This window comes from Equus asinus, chromosome 25 (genome assembly GCF_041296235.1).
Source record: "Equus asinus isolate D_3611 breed Donkey chromosome 25, EquAss-T2T_v2, whole genome shotgun sequence".
Lineage (NCBI taxonomy): Eukaryota > Metazoa > Chordata > Mammalia > Perissodactyla > Equidae > Equus > Equus asinus.
In genome coordinates, this window is record NC_091814.1 from 49,089,773 (window position 1) to 49,109,954 (window position 20,182).

The following is a 20,182-nucleotide window of genomic DNA, read 5'->3' on the forward strand; positions in this document are numbered from 1 at the left end:
CAGTTCCTTATTGTCCCCCCTCGGTAAGGACTGTGGCTGAACATGCTTTCTCTCTCCCACGACAAATACACGGAACATCTTGTAACCAGAAAACCCAAAATGAAATCTCATTTGAGGTTTTTAATATTTTGCTGACGGCCTGAGCATATCTCTGCTATGTAATCAGCCTGACAGCAAAGCCAACTGAAGAGCGCACAAAAACCAGATGCAGCTCATCAATCGCACACTGAGCAGATGCTGACAGGCCAGTACACACTGCCTCAGAACTCCTGCACGCTAGCCTTTCTTTTATTATTTTTATTTATTTTTTATTTTATTGCAGTAACATTGGATTATAACATTATATAGTTTTCAGATGCACATCATAATAGATTTCAAATTCTGTGTAGATTACATCAAGTTCACCACCCAAAAACTAACGGTAGTCCATCCCCTCACATGTGAGCCTAATCACACCTTTTGCCCTCCCCCCTTCTCCCTTCCCCTATGGTAACCACCAATCCAATCTCCATTGCTATGTGTTTGTTTGTCATTATTTTTATCTTCTACTTATGAGTGAGATCATACGGTCTTTGACTTTCTCCCTCTAACTTATTTCACTCAGCATAATACCCTCAAGGTCCACCCATGTTGTCGCAAATGGCTGGATTTCATCATTTCTTATTGCTAAGTAGTATTCCATTGTGTATATATACCACATCTTTTTTATCCATTCGTCCCTTGATGGGCACCTAGGTTGCTTCCAAGTTTTGGCCAATGTGAATAGTGCTGCAGTGAACATAGGGGGGCGTGTCTCTTTATGCATTTGTGTTTTCAAGTTCTTTGGATAAATATTCAGCTGTGGGATAGTTGGGTCATATGGTAGATCTATTCTTAATTTTCTGAGGATACTCCATACTGTTTTCCATAGTGGCTGCACCAGTTTGCTCTCCCACCGGCAGTGTACAAGGGTTCCCTTTTCTCCACATCCTCTCCAACGCTTGTTGTTTCCTGTCTTGTTAATTAAAACCATTCTGACTGGAGTGAGGTGATACCTCATTGTAGTTTTGATTTGCATTTCCCTGATAGCTCATGATATTGAGCATCTTTTCACATGCCTGTTGGCCATCAGTATATCTTCTTTGGAGAATTCTCTGTTCAGATCTTTTGCCCATGTTTTAATTGGGTTGTTGGTTTTTTTGTTGTTGAGATATATGAGTTCTTTGTATATTTTGGATATTAACCCCTTATCTGATATATGGTTTGCAAATATCTTCTCCCAATTGTTAGGTTGTCTTTTCGTTTTGTTGATGGTTTCCTTTGTTGTGCAGAAGCTTTTTAGTTTGATGTAGTCCCATTTGTTCATTTTTTCTTTTGTTTCCCTTGCCCGGTCAGACATGGGACTTGAAAATATGCTGCTAAGACTGATGTCAAAGAGAGTTCTGCCTATGTTTTCTTCTAGAAGTTTCATGGTTTCAGGTCTTACATTCAAGTCTTTAATCCATTTTGAGTTGATTTTTGTGCATGGTGTAAGGGAATGGTCTACTTTCATTCTTTTGCATGTGGCTGTCCAGTTTTCCTAAAACCATTTATTGAAGAGACTCTCCTTTCTCCATCGTATGCTCTTGGCTCCCTTGTCGAATATTAGCTGTCCATAAATGTGTGGGTTTATTTCTGGGCTCTTGATTCTGTTCCACTGATCTCTGTGTCTGTTTTTGTGCCAGTGCCATGCTGTTTTGGTTACTATGGCTTTGTAGTATATTTTGAAATCAGGGAGTGTGATACCTTCAGCTCTGCTCTTCTTTCTCAGGAATCCTTTGGCTATTCGGGTTTTTTTTGTTTTTCCATATAAATTTTAGGATTCTTTGTTCTATTTCTGTGAAAAATGTTTTTGGAACTTTGCTAGGGATTGTGTTGAATCTATAGATTGCTTTGGGAAGTATGGACATTTTAACAATGTTAATTCTTCCAATCCAAGAGCACGGAATATCTTTCCATTTCTTTGTGTCTTCGATTTCTTTCAACAATGTTTTATAGTTTTTGGTGTACACATCTTTCACCTCTTTGGTTAAGTTTATTCCTAGGTATTTTATTCCTTTTGTTGCAATTGTAAATGGGATTGTATTCTTAATTTCTCTGTCTGCTACTTCGTTGCTGGTGTATAGAAATGCAACCAACTTTTGTATGTTGATTTTATATCCTGAAACTTGACTGTATTCATTTACTATTTCTAAAAGTTTTTTAGTGGACTCTAGGTTTTTCTAGATATAATATCATGTCATCTGCAAAGACTGACAGTTTCACTTCTTCCTTTCCAATATGGATCCCTTTTATTTCTTTTTCTTTCCTGATTGGTCTGGCTAGGACTTCCAATACTATGCTAAATAAGAGTGGTGACAGTGGGCATCCTTGTCTGGTTCCTGTTCTTAGCGGGATAACTTTCAGTTTTTCTCCATTGAGAATGACATTCGCTATGGGTTTGTCATATATGGCCTTTATTTTGTTGAGGTATTTTCTTTCTATACCCATTTTATTTAGAGTTTTTATCATAAATGGATGTTGTATCTTGTCAAATGCCTTCTCTGCATCTATTGAGATGATCATGTGATTTTTATTCTTCATTTTGTTAATGTGGTGTATCACAGTGATGAATTTGTGGATGTTGAACCAATCCCAGCATCCCTGGAATGAAACCCACTTGATCATGATGTATGATCCTTTTAATGTATTGTTGTATTCGATTTGCTAGTATTTTGTTGAGGAATTTTGCATTGATGTTCATCAGTGATATTGTCCTGTAATTTTCTTTTTTTGTATTGTCCTCGTCTGGTTTTGGTATCAGGATAAAGTTGGCTTCATAGAATGAGTTAGGAAGCCTCCCCTCCTCTTCAATGTTTTGGAAGAGTTTGAGAAGTATAGGAATTAAGTCTTCTTTGAATGTTTGGTAGAATTCACCAGGGAAGCCATCTGCTCCTGGACTTTTATTTTTTGGGAGGTTTTTGATTGCTGTTTTGATCTCCTTACAGGTGATTGGTCTGCTCAAATTCTCTACTTCTTCTTGGTCCACTTTTGGAAGGTTGTATGTTTCTAAGAATTTATCCATTTATTCTATATTATCCAATTTGTTGGTGTATAGCTTTTCACAGTATTCTCTTATTATCTTTTGTATTTCTGAGGTGTCTGTTGTAATCTCTCCCCTTTCATTTCTGATTTTATTTATTTGAGCCTTCTCTCTTTTTTTCTTGGTGAGGGTTTTCTAGCTAAGGGTTTGTCAATTTTGTTTATCTTTTCAAAGAACCAGTTTTTGGTTTCATTGATTTTTTCTATTTTTTTTTTTAGTCTCTATTTCATTTATTTCTGCTCTGATTTTTATTATTTCCTTCTTTCTCCTGATTTTTATATTTGTTTGTTCTTCTTTTTCCAGTACCTTTAGATGCACCGTTAGATTGTTTATTTTGGATTTTTCTTCTTTGTTGGGGTAGGCCTGAATTGCTATAAACTTCCCTCTAAGAACTGCTTTTGCTGTGTCTCATAGATTTTGGCATGTCGTATTTTCATTTTCATTTGTCTCCAGGAATTCTTTGATTTCTCCTTTGATCATTGGCCCAATCATTGTTCAGTAACATTTTGCTTAATCTCCACATTTTTGTGGCTTTTCTGGTTTTCTTCCTGTAGTTGATTTGTAGTTTCATACCTTTGTGGTCAGGAAAGATGCATGGTATTATTTAGATCATCTTAAATTTGTTGAGACTTGTTATGTGATCAATCCTGGAGAATGTTTCATGGGCATTTGAAAAGAATATGTATTCTGTGGTTTTGGGATGGAATGTCCTGTATATATCTACTAAGTCCATCTGGTCTAATGTGTCCTTTAAGGACAGTCTTTCCTTATTGATCTTCTGTTTGGATGATCTATCCATTGGTGTAAGTGGAGTGTTAAAGTCCCCTACTATTATTGTGTTACTGTCTATTTCTCCTTTTATGTCTGTTAATAACTGTTTTACACATTTAGATGCTCCTATGTTGGGGGCATAGATATTTACAAGTGTTATATCTTCTTGTTGGATTGTTCCCTTTATCATTATGTAGTGCCCTTCTTTATCTCTTGCTACAGTTTTTGTTCTAAAGTTTATTTTGTCTGATATAAGTATTGCTACCCCCGCTTTCTTTTCCTTGCCGTTTACATGGAGTATCTTTTTCCATCCTATCACTTTCAGTTTGTGAGTGTCTTTAGGTCTAAAGTGTCTCTCTTGTATGCAGCATATACATGGGTCTTGTTTTTCTTATACAGTTGGCCACCCTATGCCTTTTTCTTTTTAGATTTTATTTTTTTCCATTTTCTTCCCAAAGCCCCCCGGTACATAGTTGTATATTCTTAGTTGTGGGTCCTTCTAGTTGTGGCATGTGGGACACTGCCTCAGCATGGCTTGATGAGCAGTGCCATGTCTGTGCCCAGGATTCGAACCGATGTAACACTGGGCCACCTGCAGCGGAGAGCGTGAACTTAACCACTCGGCCACGGGGCCAGCCCTCACCTATGCCTTTTGATTGGAGCATTTAGTCCTCAGACATTTAAAGTAACTATTGATAAATATATATTTATTGCCATTTTGTTACTTTTTTTCTGGGTGTTTTAGTAGTTCTTTCTTCCTTTCTTTTTCTCTTGCTCTCTTCCCTTGTGGTTTGATGGCTTTCTTTAGTAATATGTTTGATTTCTTTTGTCTTACTTATTTGCTTACTTATTATAGATTTCTGATTTGTGATTACCATGAGGACCCTATATAATATTCTATGTATATAAGAGTCTATATTGAGTTGATAGACTCTTTAGCTTGACCTCTTTCTAAAAGCTGCACTTTTTCACTCCCCTCCTCCCATGTTTTATGTTTTTGAAATCATATCTAATCTTTTGTGTGTGTCTATCCATTACCCTCTTATCATTGAAATAGGTAATTTTAGTACTTTTGTCTTTTAACCTTCATATTATCTTCACATGCAGTTCATCTGCTACCTTTACTATATTTTTACCTTTACCAGTGATTTTATTGCCTGGTTTTTTTGTGGGGGTTATTTTTTTTTTCATAATTTTTTTATCCCTATTTGTGGTCATCTCTTTCCAACTTAAATAAGTCCTTTCAGCATTTCCTGTAGAACTGGTTTCTTGGTGATAAACTCCTGTAATTTTTGCTTGTCTGGGAAGCACTTTATCTCTCCTTCCATTCTGAATGACAACCTTGATGGATAGAGTATTCTTGGCTATAGGTTTTCTCCTTTTAGCACTTCAAATACATCATGCCATTCTCTTCTTGCCTCAAGGGTTTCAGCTGAGAGGTCCACTGATAGCTGTATGGGCTTTCCTTTGTGTGTCACTTGCTGCCTTTCTCTTGTTGTTTTTAGGATTCTCTCTTTATCTTTAATTTTGGACATTTTAATTATAATGTGTCTTGTTGTGGGCCTCTTTGAGTTTATCTTGTTTGGAGCTTTCCACACTTCCTGTATTTGGATGTCTGTTTCCTTCCTTAGTTTAGGAAAATTTTCATTTATTATTTCTTCAAATAAATGTTCTGCCCCTTTGTCTCTCTCTTCTCCTTCTGAGACACCTGTAATACAAATGTTAGTGCACTTGATATTCTCCCAGAGTTCCCTTAGACTGTTCTCATTCTGTCTATTTCTTTTTTCTGTTCAGCTTGGGTGATTTCCTCTAGTCTTTCATCTAGCTCGCTGATCTGTTCTTCTGCATCCTCTACTCTGCTATTGAGTCCCTCTAGTGAATTTTTCATTTCCAGTATTGTATTCTTCATTTCTGATTGATTCTTTTTTATATTTTCCAGTTCTTTGTTGCTGAGCTCACTATGTTCGTCCAGTCTTCTCCCAATATCTGTGGGCATCCTTATGAGGTTTTGTTTGAACTCTTTGTCTGGTAGGTCACTTGTTTCTGTTTCATTTAGTCCTTTTTCTGGAGTTTTGTCCTGTTTCCTTGATGGAATGTATTCCTTTGTCTCCTCATTATGCCTCTTTCTCTGTGCTTATTTCTATGTATTAGGTGAATCAGCTGTGTCCCTTGATTTGGAGAAATGGCCTTATGTAAGAGGTGCCTTTTGAGGCCCAGCAGTGTGCTTCCCTCTCATCACATGTCCAAATGATCCAGGAGTGGCCCCTTTGTGAGCCACTTGTGTCCTTCTGCTATGGCAGGGTTGCTCTTAATGCAGGTACCCACAAAGTCTATTCTTTCCTGCCCTGGCCAGCTGTTTGTAAAATCAGGTTTCGGGAACCTCAGCACCATTGGCTACAAGGTCTAACAGCACACTCCTGTTGCAGTTTTCTTGTTAATTGGGTAGCTACCCAGTGTAGCTGGTTGCCAGGCTCAGGGGCTTACAGTTGCTATAGGCCTCAGGCCTACAAGGCTCTTGTCAGTTCTCTTAGGAGTGCAGCTGAGTGGGGCTGGCCCTAGGCATGGGAGGACTCAATTGTTTCAGGCTTTGGAAGGTGGGGCCAATCCTTTTTATGGCTATTTGTGAAGCACACGTCTCACCCCTCATAGGACCACACATGCCATCGACACAGTCCTGGTCCGTGCATACCTCCCAAGCCCCTGGAGTGTGCCCCGACACCCCACTGTAGAGGCCCCCACCTCTCCACCAATGTCCCTCACAGGTCACCTGGTCCTCACACAGGCCCTGCCCCACAGAGGTAGACACATTTGCCTGCCTGTAGAGGATCAAAGCACCCAGTCAGTGCAGGCCAACAAGTAGCCTGAGGGCTTGCTGTTGGGCAGGGCCAGTCCCTAGGGCCAGCTGCCTGCCCTGGCTGAACTGGATTAAATCTGTGCTCTAGTGGGTGTGGTAGACCCATGGACTAACAGGCCAAGGGAAGAACCTCAATGGTGCCCACCAGGGTCTGTGTCAGCAAGTCTGGACCAGGTCAGAACAATGGCCCCCACCAATGTCTCAGTCTCCAGAGAGGTCCCTCCTCTCACCAAAATCCCTCCAGAGCCCATCTGGTGACTCTCTTTTCACCAAAGGACTTTCAGCCTTCTTTCTGGTGATTTTATGTTGCTGAGACAGGTGAGTTTGTGCATGGGCCCTTTAAGACCCGAGTCTTTTTGGCTTTCATCTGATAGCTTTTCTGGGGGTATCCCTGCTGCAGTTAATAGCCAGAAAAGCCAGATAGTGAGATTCTCATCTCAGCTGGGCTGAGTCTGAAGTATGCTTATAGCAGTATCAGGCCCCAGCTCCAGACATCACTCTTCCAGGGAGGGCTGCATACCTTAGGGTGGCTCCCACCTGGCTGACTGAGAAACTCCGCTGCTCCCAAAGGTGGCTTTCTTTCTCTCCAGCAGGAATTTCCACCTCTTCCACCTTAGTCAGCACTGTCCCTTGTTGTGGGGTTTCTTTTCATCCAGTTTTCAGTTTTCTATCCAGGGTAATTTTTCCAAAAGTAGTTGTAACCTGGTTGTGTTTGTGGGAGGAGGTTAGTTCAGAGTCTGCTTACACCACTATCTTGACCAGATCCCTAGCCTTTCTATTATTGAAGTGCTTCAACCTGGAATAGGATTTATTCTTGTTCCTAATAGTGATAGGAATGCCATAAATGAGTACTATTTCAAAGTCTCTGGAGGTTTGGTATGTTATCAAATTTTTATATTCACACAGAGCATGGAGATATTTCTTTGGACACCTGGTTGCATCTGAGGATCCAGTCAGTAATGGTTCCTTTTCTTGAGGAGTTGGGGAACTGTCTTATTTGTCAGTCTCACCTACCAGCCCAATATCCCCTGCTCTCCATCTTATGCTCCGCTCAGTTTTTCAGACTCATCTTGATCAGTTCATCTTAGCTTGTTAGGGTAAGAACTGATGATACCTTACAAAATTCTAGTCCCTGGAACCTGGCTTTGCCCAATAATCTTGCAAGTGGCAGGATAATTAAAGGACCAACTTGTTTCTTGTGAGCTCCCTCAGCATCGAGCCTCACTCCTGATACTCTGGAGCTGGAACAAGGCAGAATCTCAGCTTCAGGGATCAGACACTTCCTTTAAAGACTGATGTCACACTGTTTTGATGACTGTAGCTTTGTAATATATTTTGATATCAGGAAGGGTGATGCCTCCATCTTTGCTATTCATGCTCAAAATTGCTTTGACTATTTGGAATCCTTTGAGGTTTTATATGAATTTTAGGATTGTTTTCTCTACTTCTGTTAAAAAAGAAAACCACTATTGGGATGTTGATAGGAATTGCATTGAATCTGTAGATCACTTTGGGTAGTACGAACATTATAACAATATTAATGCTTCTAATTCATGAACATGGGATGTCTTCCCATTTGTGTTTTTTACAATTTCTTTCGTCAATGTTTTATAGTTTTCAGTGTACAAGTCTTTCACCTTCTTGGTTAAGTTTACTCCTAAGTATCCCATTTCCGAGTATTTATCCAAAGGAATTGAAATCAGTATTTAAAAGGGGTACCTGTACTTCCGTGTTCACTGCAGCATTATTCACAATAGCCAGTAACAGAATCAACCTAAATATCCATCACCAGATGAATGGATAAAGAAAATGTGCATTTACGTACAATGCAATATTATTCTGCCTTAAAAATGAAGGAAATTTGGCCATTTGTGACAACATGGATGAAGCTGGAGGACATTTTGCTAAGTGAAATTGGCCAGACACAGAAAAATAAATACTACATGATCCCATTTACATAAGGAATTTTAAATAGTCAAACTCATAGAAACGGAGAGTAGAATGGTAGTTGCTAGGGGCTGGGGGGAGAGAGAAACAGGGAACTATTAGTCAAATAGTACAAAGTTTCAGTTATACAAGGTGAATAAGTCCTAGAGATGTACTGTGCAGCATAGTGCCTATAGTTGACAATATGGTATTGCATACTTAACAGTTTACTAAGATGGTAGATCTTATGTGCATCACAAAAAATAAAACAAAAAATAAGGAGGATGGGAGGAAACCTTTGGAAGTGAGGGACATGCTTACAGCATTGATTGTGGGTGTATACTTATCCCAAAACTCATCAAATTGTATACATTAAAGATGTACAGCTTTTTGAATGTCAATCATAACTCAATGAAGTGGTTTAAAAAAAAAAGACCAATGCCACTATCAAGCTTAAGTAATACCTACAGTGGCCACTAGGTAGCACCAGCTGGCCAAAGGTGTACACGAGGGCAGAAAAAAATGGAAAGAAATAGAGAAGCTAGGAAGAACGGATATAACCAATATTAGTGAATATTTACTTGTTCTTCATAGCAGCCCTATATGAGATGAGCATCAGCCTGGAAGGGGAAAATGTGTTCTCTTATTTCACATTATGATACATCCACATGTATCTTTCTAATTTAACTTTCCAAGCCCTCAACTTTGTGCCTCGATATCCCTAAGGGAAAAATATGTGCAGTCATCAGACAAATGACAAGATATTAAAAATAAGAGCAGATAAAATCATCGACATGCATTTCTAAATGCACTATTCTATCTGTTCTACCACTGTATAAATTTCAACTTAGGAGATGGGTCAGCCCTGGTGACCTGGTAGTTAAGTTCAGCACACTCTACTTCAGTGGCCAGGGTTCGGTTCTGGGCATGAACCTGTGCCACTAATCTGTTAGCAGCCATGCTGTGGTGGTGGCTCACAAAAAAAAAACGAAAAAAACAGGAAGATTGGCAACAGCTCAGGGCAAAACATCCTTGGCAAAAAAGTAACAAATAACTAAATCTCAACTTGGACCTCATTCCAACTCTATCATGTCCGTGTAAGTCAAGCTTGAAAATGAGATATTATTTATCACCCCTTCCCTTGCACAGTCAAGGAGCCTGAGGCTCAGAGGTTGAAGTTCCCCACAATCACAGCACAGCAGAGCTGGGATTCAAATCCAGATCTGCCCGACTTCAACGCCTTTTGTCTTTAAATTAAATCACGAACCTGGCATCCAGGGTCCCTGATCATGACTAACTTTATGTAAGGTTTCCTGGGGGCCCAAAGAAAGAAAAAGACCACTTTATTTCTGGAAAGGTGCCTCAGCTTGTATTTCATCCAGACTTCGCTTCTGACAGACGGGAAGTGAGTGACTTGGCCAAGACCACCCAGCAAGTCAGACACAGAGAAAGGTGATCCAGTTCTCAGACTTGCTAAATAGGAGAGGCAGGCATTACAGACGAAAGAAGAAAAGGTGAGGCAGCACCTCCAGGCAGAAACAGTGAACCCAGGATGACACCAACATAATAATCATTGCTTGTATTGATGGAGTCCTTTCAAGGGTCAGGCACTCTGCTAAGACCCTCTGGCCACCCTCTGGGGTACTTGTGTCGGTTGCCTCCTAGCATCATTTTCTCCATTTTCTCCAACATGCATGTTTTCCTTTGGGGAATTGCCTTTCCTATGGGTTTGACCCCTCCTTCAGCTCTAGAAGTAACCCTTACATCTATCATCCCACCCCTTTGGCCCAGTGATTGGTCAGAGTGTATTCATGAGCTAATTCAGGGCTTTGAGACATAAGGAAGCATTTGCTGATGGTTTTTTGGAAAGAAAATACTTCAATTTTCCATGGGAACTACCAGAAAAGAAACTCTCCCCTCTTAGATAGTGGGATGTAAGGATGTAAGGTCTAGAACTGCCACTGCCACTGTTGCTTCCCTGAGACAAGACAGCCTGAGGGCATACCTGATGCAAGGAAGACATAGCAAGAGAAAGGTACAGAAATGAAACTAGAGACCTGATCACACTGTGAGTGTCTGGATCAAACCACATCTGAAGCCATACCTACTTCAAGACTTCACAGGTATACAAGCCAATACATTTCCCTTAAGCTAGCTTGAGTTTTCTATTATTCACAATCAAAGGCTCCTTAACGGATATATATATAAGCACTAGCATTATCTCTCTTTCTTGATAAGAAAATGGGGACTTAAAACTTGTCTACTGTCATAACATTTGGAAGAAGATTTGACCCAGAGTTCTCTGGCCCAAGAACCTTAGCTCTTAATCACAAATCACAGCCTTCACATGGCAACATTCCAAAGCAAGTGAAATGCCTCTTTCTCTCTGGCTTTGCTAAGAGCTGTTGCTTAGTCCTTCCCTTAACACTCACACTCTCTGCGAAATCTCCTTTAAATAACCTCATCTAATCACATACTCACAAGACTAAGGTGTTACCAGATTGACAATATGTGCTCATAGGAGCAAATAAGATTGCCCTATTTGATTTCAGAGGTGAGATATTAGAATGACTCCAAGCCCAGGAATTGGTCACATGTCTTCACTAAGGATCTTCAATGGTTTCCTATGCCTAGATACAGTCATTTCTGGACCTCTGGTGACATCAAGGAAAAATTTGTCTGGTCACTGACATGGCCCAGCAAAGCAGAGTCAAAGGAAACACTGTGACAATGTGGCCTTGTGAACACACTGCTCATAGGATGCTTGCCAAGAGGGTGAGAGGGCGGTCACAAACCTGTAGCATCATCGACACACCTGCGTGACACCATTTTGGAACTTCTGTGTCTCCACTCACACATTCCACTTGGGAAAGGGAAAAGGTTCCCAAAAGTCCCCACCCCCAGCTGAACTCAAATTGCTCATTGCCCACTTAACCAAACCTACAAAATCACCCTTTTCTAAGGTGGAACTGCAGGATTTAATCGTCCTTAAAATACAAAAAAGCTCCGTAGAGGGAGGGAAGAGGAGGGGAAACTCATCAAAATACTTTCCAGTGAGATCCACCAGAAAGACTTTCCATAAATACCTTCTTACAAAGTAAGTTGAAAATAAGAGGCCACATATGCCTCTTGGAAGCTGAACTCTGTGGTCTCTGTGATGGAAATATTCTGTCTCACTCCCGCAAACCTGTTGTTCAAGTTACTTTTTTTTTTTTTCACTATCACTCTGACCTTTTGTATCCTCTTCAAACACATCTCCACCTCCACGGCCCCCTCCCCATACAAGGCCTCTGCGCTAATGGAATTTGAAAGGTAAACCCCAACAGCTGGGCTTTGATGTGGGTTTGGTTACAAGGTTTTCTTACTGACTATTCAAAATAATTTCAACTATTCTTTTCTATCATCGTATTTGGTTTTCTGTTTGTACTTTAGAATAGGTCTCCCCAGAGAATGGCAAAACAAGATGAGTCTCTCTGCGTTTTTCCACCGCATGACAGGGAGTCTCAGGGAGGGAGCGGGAGGGGGCAAGGATAGGAAACCCTGCGGAGGCATGAGCGGAGGAAGATGAAAGATAAAGCTCTAAATGGCACTGACATCGCTTTTGCCAAGAGAGAGAAAAATAATGCCTTTTGAGGGGTTTAGATATGGCTCTGGGGGTAAGTCCAAAAGTCTACAAATCAGTGATTTAATCCTCACATAAAGTGGTATCTACAAAGAACAGGTATTACAGTATATTATGAAGTTTACCTAGAATTATGGGCAAGTCAGTTGACTTGAATAATAACTCTTGTGACAAACACTGGAAGTGGACTGTGTCTGCTGGACAACGTTGGGACGGTTCTGACCCTATCTCTCTCCAGAGCCCTACTCCGCTAAAGTCACAACCGGTTTATGTTTTAGACCTGCCGCTCAGGTTTCTGCATTAGGTACACAGGAGTCCATCAGCAGAAGTCACTGCTACTGAGCCCCTATGCCCCTCCATGAGGCGTAAAGACGTGGTACTAGGGGGACTGACTTTAAGTAGAAGAGCAGGACAGCTGTGCACACCTTCTTAGACTCACAGTGTTAAGGCTATGAGCCACCTTGGAAGTCACTTAGTTCAAAACCCATATTTTCCAGTTAAAGAGATGAAAACCCAGAGGGTAAAGTGACCTGCCTAAGGTTACAACCCTAGTACATTCAATATCAAGGAACAGAGTGTAAACTCACCTTTTTTTTACCATGCCTTGTGATGGGCAAATTTTTACAAATCAGATCACAAGACTGAATTTCCTGAAACAGAATCTCAAGTTTTGGAAAAGAACTTAGAACTCAACTAATCAAACCTTACTTGCTGGAATCTCCTCTACAACTTAATTCTTAACTGTTGGTCTATTTGTCATTGAATACTCTCAGTGATGGGGAACTTACTGTCTCCCAAAGCAAAATATTCTGTATATGGAGAATTCAAATTGGTTAAAAAAATTTCTTCCTTATACTACAGAGAAATCTGGCTCCTTGCAACTTCTACCCATGGGTCCTAGTTTTGCCTCTCGGGTCACATGGGGACAAAATTAAACCTTCTTCTTATGTCATAGTCCTCTAGCTACTTGAAGATGTCCAAAATGTCTCCCACTACTCCCCCCCTCTCCAGGCTGTACACCCTAGTTCTTTTAAAGACTTGGCCTACGTAACAGTTCCAAATCTCATCACGTGTCCTGATCATTCTCTACTGGTCATGCCACAGTTTGTCCACGATGCTCCCACGTGGGACTTATTGAACTAGACCCAGAGCTGCAAGTGTAGGCTAACAGTACAGACAGGAGATTCCCTCCCTTGTTCTGGTCAGCAGTGCAGTGTCCTGAACTATATTTAGACTAGCAATATACAACTGCTCTTTCCACCTTCCCTCCACAGCCTTCTCCCCCAAAAAGGTAAAAACATTTAAACATTATGGTCCACTGGACAAATATCCAGTTGTCCTTGGCCATATTCTGTTCTAGATGAAGCAAATCCAGACAAGCAGAGCAGAAGTGGCAGTCAAGAGCCTCTGGAGATCATGAGAAGAGGAGGCCAGTGAATGGCTAATTAAGATAGACTCTCATCAGTTTTGCATGATTAAACGTTGCTCCTCCTAGACAGTTGATAAGTGAAGTAATTTCTCAAAGAAACTTTGAACATCATGAAATAAAAGAAATCGCCAGGAAGAATATTAGAAACATCTGGGATTTATTAAAATATGAAGAGATATCCATATTTACAGCATCATTCAGGCAGTGTGCACAAGTGAATGGATGTTGGTAGATTTCTCAAAGTCTCTTCCAGGCAATTTACAACTCTTAATTCTGTAAATCACGCTTTAAAACGCTATACTTTGAAGTGATGCCGTAGCAGTAAGTCAACAAAATAACAAAGGTTAACAGAGTAATGTGGATTGACTAATTATTAGGATAAAGAATCCTAATAAAGAGTGTAACCTGAAAAACATGAAAGTAGGCCATTCAGATGATCAATAGAAAGGAATTATCATCATTCTGAAACATGGTTTGTCCAGGATTTAGGCCTCTTTCTTTCAAATTGCAATGGTTCCAAGAAAAAACAAGAAAATAGTCAGTGCCTGAGTTAAACACTCTATAGCCAATTTTTAAATTACTGAAATCTCAATGAAAATGCTTCTCATGTGACAAGTCCATAGCATGTGTCTATTAATAAGATAACCTGATGGTGGTAGACACGTCCAGACCCGTGTGGTTTTAAATACTCACTTTGTAGGTGAAAGGAAGACCAGAGAGGAATTCTGAAGCAATCAATTAATTTGGCTTCAAAAAGAAAGCAATATTTTCAGAGACTAGTATTGAGCTTTTAAATTTCATCTTATTTGTTATTAGAGGGAGGTTCATAGTTTGTTTCTCTCTCATGAATTTCATTGTGCATTCAGTGTTATATCCATCTAATTTTGTTTTAGTTTAATATTTACATTCAAGGAGCTTTGTTTCTGATCAAAGTGTGTGGAATGTGCCTGGAGAGATAGCTGCATAGGGAGAAATCCTTTTAGTGCTGTTTGGTATGACTTGGGAAATAACAGGAGTATCATGGACTAAGATTAGCATGGAAATTGCTCTAGAAAATTTCTATAGTGAGTGAGGCTGTTTTGGACTGCTTAACTCAAGCTTCATAGAATGAAAAAATGTATCTTTATATAGGCCAAAGTAAATCTTGCTGCTAAAAACAAAAAACAAAAAAAAAAGGCAATACAAGAGACCATGCTTTTGAAAGCTAATATAAATTATTTGGGAGTTGATTTTATAGCTCTTTCTCTCTGGATAGTATAAACATACTTTGAGACAGTCTAGGTTTCTGCCTCTATGGCCTATCATCCAAGAATGATCCGTAGACACCCACAGGAAACATCTCCCCCAACACGTTCACCTACTCAGGATCAGCAGGAGAGCTTGCTTCTATGCCTTCTCTTTCTTACAAGCTAAAGAGGCCGGCATGAGACTCCTGCTGATTAACTCCAGTGTGCTGCCTACCATGTTTCCTTGCTAATAATTAGCTAAAACGCAGAAAACACTTAACTTGTTGCTTGGCCAAATGTCAAAATCCCTGAATTCCAGTGCAGTGCGAGTATTTGTGCGGGAAGAAGTAGAGTTTCTTTCCTCCTAATGTGGGGGTGGGGTAGGGAGGGAGCAATGAGCAGAATTAGATTTCCTTTGCCACAGCAAGAGTCAACCAAGTTTTTCTCTCTCATCAAAATGAGTAGTTCTCCAACTTTAAGGGGAGTTGGAACCCCTTGGAAAGCTAGTTAAAATGCACAATCCCAGGTCCCACAAGGATTTTAACTGAGTAGACTGGGAGAGAGGCCCAGAAAACTGCATTTGCAACAGACACCACAGGTGGTCCTTGGTCCACACTTTGAGATAACCTATTCCAGAAACCCCACCACCCCACAGATATACACAAAACAGCTCCAAGTGATACATGCGAGGGATGGAATGACAGTGGATTTTCAGCACAAATAAGGATGACTTTCCTTGTGCTTCCCCTCCCATGCCTCATCCCCGTATTACTTCTCCTGCTCACCAGTTTTTGGGTTTTCCCCTTTTTCCACCATTTTCTTCCCCTCTGTCTGCATTTTCAGCCAAGAATCATGGAATAGGAAAAGGGTAGAGAAGAAAAAGCCTCACTTGTGTTGACTTTCTGAGCACCAGACTGTCACTTGTTGTTGTCCTTGAATTTGAGAATTTTCCATGAGTCAGGTGCCAATGATACAACTTCCTTATCATACAGGTCCATGACGTCTCCTTTCTTTTTCCATTTCTAAAAGCTTCGGAATCTCCACAAGGCAATAGATTGGAGAGGTAAAGGGAAAGGAAATTGGGCCTAATAAATTTTATTTACTATTTGTTAGCAGCTCAGAGAAAGATTTACTGGAAGAACTGAAGCTAGAGAACAGAAGCTCAAGAAAAAATTTATTCGTTCATTTTTCCATTTATTCTAACATCAACAACTATATTTTATCTTTTTTCCAGGATGTGACATAAAAATTAAATAAGACATAGTTTCTATGTTTGTTAAAGAGTTGTTCAAAAAATAATTAAAAGTCAAGAAATCACATAGAAGACTGAAAAATGTTATCATTATATAACATTAACTTTGTTTCTTGTTATCTAAGGCAGATGGATCTCCCTCCATTCACAAAGAATATCTTTATTTAAGTTACTCAATCAGTCTCAGATTGACTCTTACCAAGATCCTGACAAAAACAAATGAAGATGGGTTAGTTAACCTATATTCATTCCTCTAAGTCATTGGTTATTAACCTGCTGTTCTTAGATCCCAAGGGGCCCACGAACGGAATACAGAAGGTCCATGAACTTGGATGGGAAAAAAGGCACCTTGATCTTCACTAACTTCTGGTAAAACTAGACTAACTAAACTAAATAAATAAACTAGACTAAATAAACTAAGTTTATTTAACATATTCTTCTCTTATGAATGTAGGAAATAAACCACAGTAATAATAGCAGATTCTGTGACTGTTAATAGAAATCACAGATATTTTTCTTATTACGCTATAGTTGTACAAATTTGTTAAAATAGTGTTAAATTCATCACAATATTAAACTATGGTAGTTTGTAGACCAGCTGATAGATCTTGTTGTTTAATGTGTTAATATATATTAATATGTCACAATTTTTCAAATATATTGATGACTACTTCAATATAATTGATTTCCTTATAATCCTATATGCTTTGTTTAGTGTGTGTAAAATGTTATTTAAAAAGAGGTCCATAGTATAAGAAAGCTAAGAACTCCAGCAGTAAGTTCTCAATATTCTAATTCTGTGTCAAATTAAATAATCTTTAGACAAAACGTATTAGTTTAGGTCTCTATATGAATTCCTTCAGTGAGCACAACTTAATATCATGCCCTTGGACTTTGAATGATCATGAATGTAAGAGACATTTACCTATAGGACTTCTCTGCAGACATGCCCATTTCTTTATTCATTATCCTTTATAATGAAACCCAAAAAGCTAATTTCTCTTAGGAATTCAATGCCCCAAAAATATACTCCAAACGTATTTTTATGATTGATTCCCTTTATCAAATAACAAGAACTGTGTCTCTGTTTGTTCTTTCATTATTGTTGTTACTGTTGTTGTTTTGCTATGGCTGCCAGGAAGATCAGAGCTCCATGTAGTATCGATTTTACTGACAATGTCATCCCAATTTTGGTGTAAAATTGTTTCCTTTCCCTTAAAATAGTTTCTGTTATACACTTTCAGCTGTCCTGTGTTATACTTTTTTAAAACTTACACGTTGACTTAAAACATATTTTGAAGTAGGAAAGAGGAGAATTATGAACAAACAAATTATTCTTAATGGCTTTGAAGAACATTAAAAGTCCTTCTAGATATTGTCCAAGCTCTCTCATGTCCTAGGGAAAGGAAGATCTTTAATAGAGTCTTTACTTCCCCCATCTCACTTCTAGGAGCTTTCTGAGTCATTGGTGTTCACGAGCACTACAACCCCTGATCAACTATTAGACACAGGGGGCTTCTGTACCGGATGTTACAAGTTGTTATGTTATGGGGGCCCAGGCAGGCAATGCCCACCACAGAAAGATTCCACCAGGCTTAATAGAAATAATCTGCCCCCATGACATTGTGGTGATTCAGTTCTCCCAAGCATTAATGAGCAGTTATGCAAATATTCATGAACTACAGAAGGACTTTGCCTTTTAAGGAGTTACTCATGAACGCAGCATCTGATATTTTAAATCAATGTCATTGCCTCCCAACCACTACACTATTCCTCCCTCTCTCCTCCTCTCTCCCATCCTTTCTCCCATTCTCTCTCCCATCCCCCCAACAATCCAGGTTCACTTACCAGTGGAACCTACAGGTTTCCCAAGGCTTTCCAAAGGCTTTCAAGAAAATCAAAGGAGTACGTGTTCTGAGAGAGAACTGTGAACCCATGCGGGTCACTTCAAATCAGGAATGAGACTCCTTGAGACTTTACTCCGAATGAAGCACCCATTGTCTCCACCCACTAAATGTTGATTTTGGCCTGACTCACTGCTGTTGAGAGGAAGTAAAGAGTTTTCATTGTGAGTTCCTGATAAAGAATAAGGAGAGCTGAACTGTGTAACTCAGTTCTGCCCTTGACCTTCTGAAGACCCTAGGTGTATTTTACCCATCAGTTTCCCAACAGGTGCTAAATGACTGAGCTGCTCCTTACAAAATACTCTGACCTCTTTGGAAGAAAAACTGTAACCACAACCCACACAAAGGCTCAACTTATGGTTCCAAAGGGTAGAAATGGTCTTCTGCTGAGAGAGTAGTGGTCAACTGAAAAAAAATAAGTAAGAAGGAAAAAAAAGCAAAACCAAATAAACTTAAGGGGAAGAGAATCTTCCACCCCGAAATAAGCCTCTTTGGCATAAGGAGATTCTTAGGCTGATAATTTTTAAGAAAGAGTAGACATAGGAAAAACTCTGAAAACTAAGTAGAAGTTATCTTTTTGTAATGAGATTTACATTTATAAGGGAAATCTCCATTTGTAAGAGTGTCTTTCTCTCTGTACTAGGAAGAGAAGGATAACTCTAAATCTCTAGAAACTCTTAAAAATGGAGAAAGCAACCGCTTAAGTCAGTATAACAACCTTACCCTTGTTTACTGTGCTTTTCCTGGTAATCTCCCTGGACCCACCCTCAAAACCACCCTGCCACCCGCCATCATCTTGTTTTGTCTTTAACTGGAGATGTTATTTAAGGTGGTAGCTTGATCCATTTCAGGGAGTTACTCAGTTTTCCTGGGTATTGCTCATGTATACAGGAAGTATACATGTTATTAATCTTCTATTTGTTTTCCTCTTGTTAATGTGTCTTTTATTACGATGGGGGGAATCTCAGCCAAGAACCTAGAAGTATGGAGAGAAAATTACTTTTCCTCCCCTACACAATCAAAATGCTGAGGCTTAATTTCAAAATTCACTTCATACATTGTCCTTGCCAAATGATGATTTGAGTTGTACCTTAGAGTCATAATTTCTCAATAAAAATTCCATCCGTGAATAATTGACAGATGTTTCTCCGGAAGTCAGAACACTAAAAACAGAATTGAATCATTCAACAAAGAAGGAGTAAATAACTACTGTGTATCATGCCCTGAGATAGAAATCGGGTCTATTTTAGTGAACAAAACAAACACGGACAACTTTTTGGTCATTTTTTAGAAAACTAAATATACATCTTACCCTGTGACTCAGCAATTCCACTTCTAGGTATTCATTCATAAGAGAAATGAATATATATGTTTGTAAGAACACTTGTACACGAATGAATGTTCACAACAGTCTTACCCATAATAGCCAAAAACTGGAAACAACCCAAACGTCATCAACAACAGAATGGAGTAACACTTTTTAGTATATTCATACAGTGGAATGCTACTCCGAAACAAAGGGGAATGAACTTCTGATATGTGTAACTACATGAATGAATCTCATAGGCGTTATGTTGAGAGAAAGAAGCCAAGAATAAGTAAAATTAATGTATGGTGATATAAATGAGAAAATAATTACCTCTGGTGAAGAGTTGACTGGAGAGGAGCATGAGGGAATTTTCATGGATGATGAAAAAGTTCCATATCTTACCACGAGTGGTGCTTACCTGGAAGTACAAAATTGTCAAAACTCATCATACTCAACATTTAAAATCCTTCCTCTTTATTTTGTGTAAATTATACCATAACTTTTAAAATAATCTATAAATTATTTCTTGTAGGTCATCTATCCATCTCAAAAAACAAAAGAGAGAGGAAAAAAGAACAGGCATAGTCCTTGTGGTCCAATAGGAAGAGATTGACAATACACAAGCAAATACACAAATTGATAATCAAAAGCTATTAAGTTTATGAAGTAAATGAACAGGATGCAATAATAGAAAATAATGGAGGGGTTTTGTTAGTGTGGTTGTGGAAAGGCTTCCTGAGAAGATAGCCTGACAGCCAAAGAGTGAAAAGAAATGGCCATGTAAAGAGT

The 20,182-nt window shown here is 39.2% G+C and overlaps 1 long non-coding RNA gene across 5 annotated transcripts in view; it reads right to left on the bottom strand.

Annotated features, from left to right (window-relative positions):
- The window catches only part of LOC106838689 (uncharacterized), a 275,810-nt gene extending 257,621 nt beyond the window's left edge, over window positions 1-18,189 (bottom strand). For 2 of the 5 annotated variants that reach the window (XR_011498183.1, XR_011498181.1), the window contains exon 1: window positions 18,029-18,185. This is a non-coding gene — a long non-coding RNA (uncharacterized lncRNA). Of the gene's footprint in view, window positions 1-18,028 lie in introns of all 5 variants that reach the window. The other 3 variants (XR_011498182.1, XR_011498184.1, XR_011498185.1) reach the window with 3 other exon arrangements.
- Window positions 18,190-20,182: the final 1,993 nt, after the last annotated feature.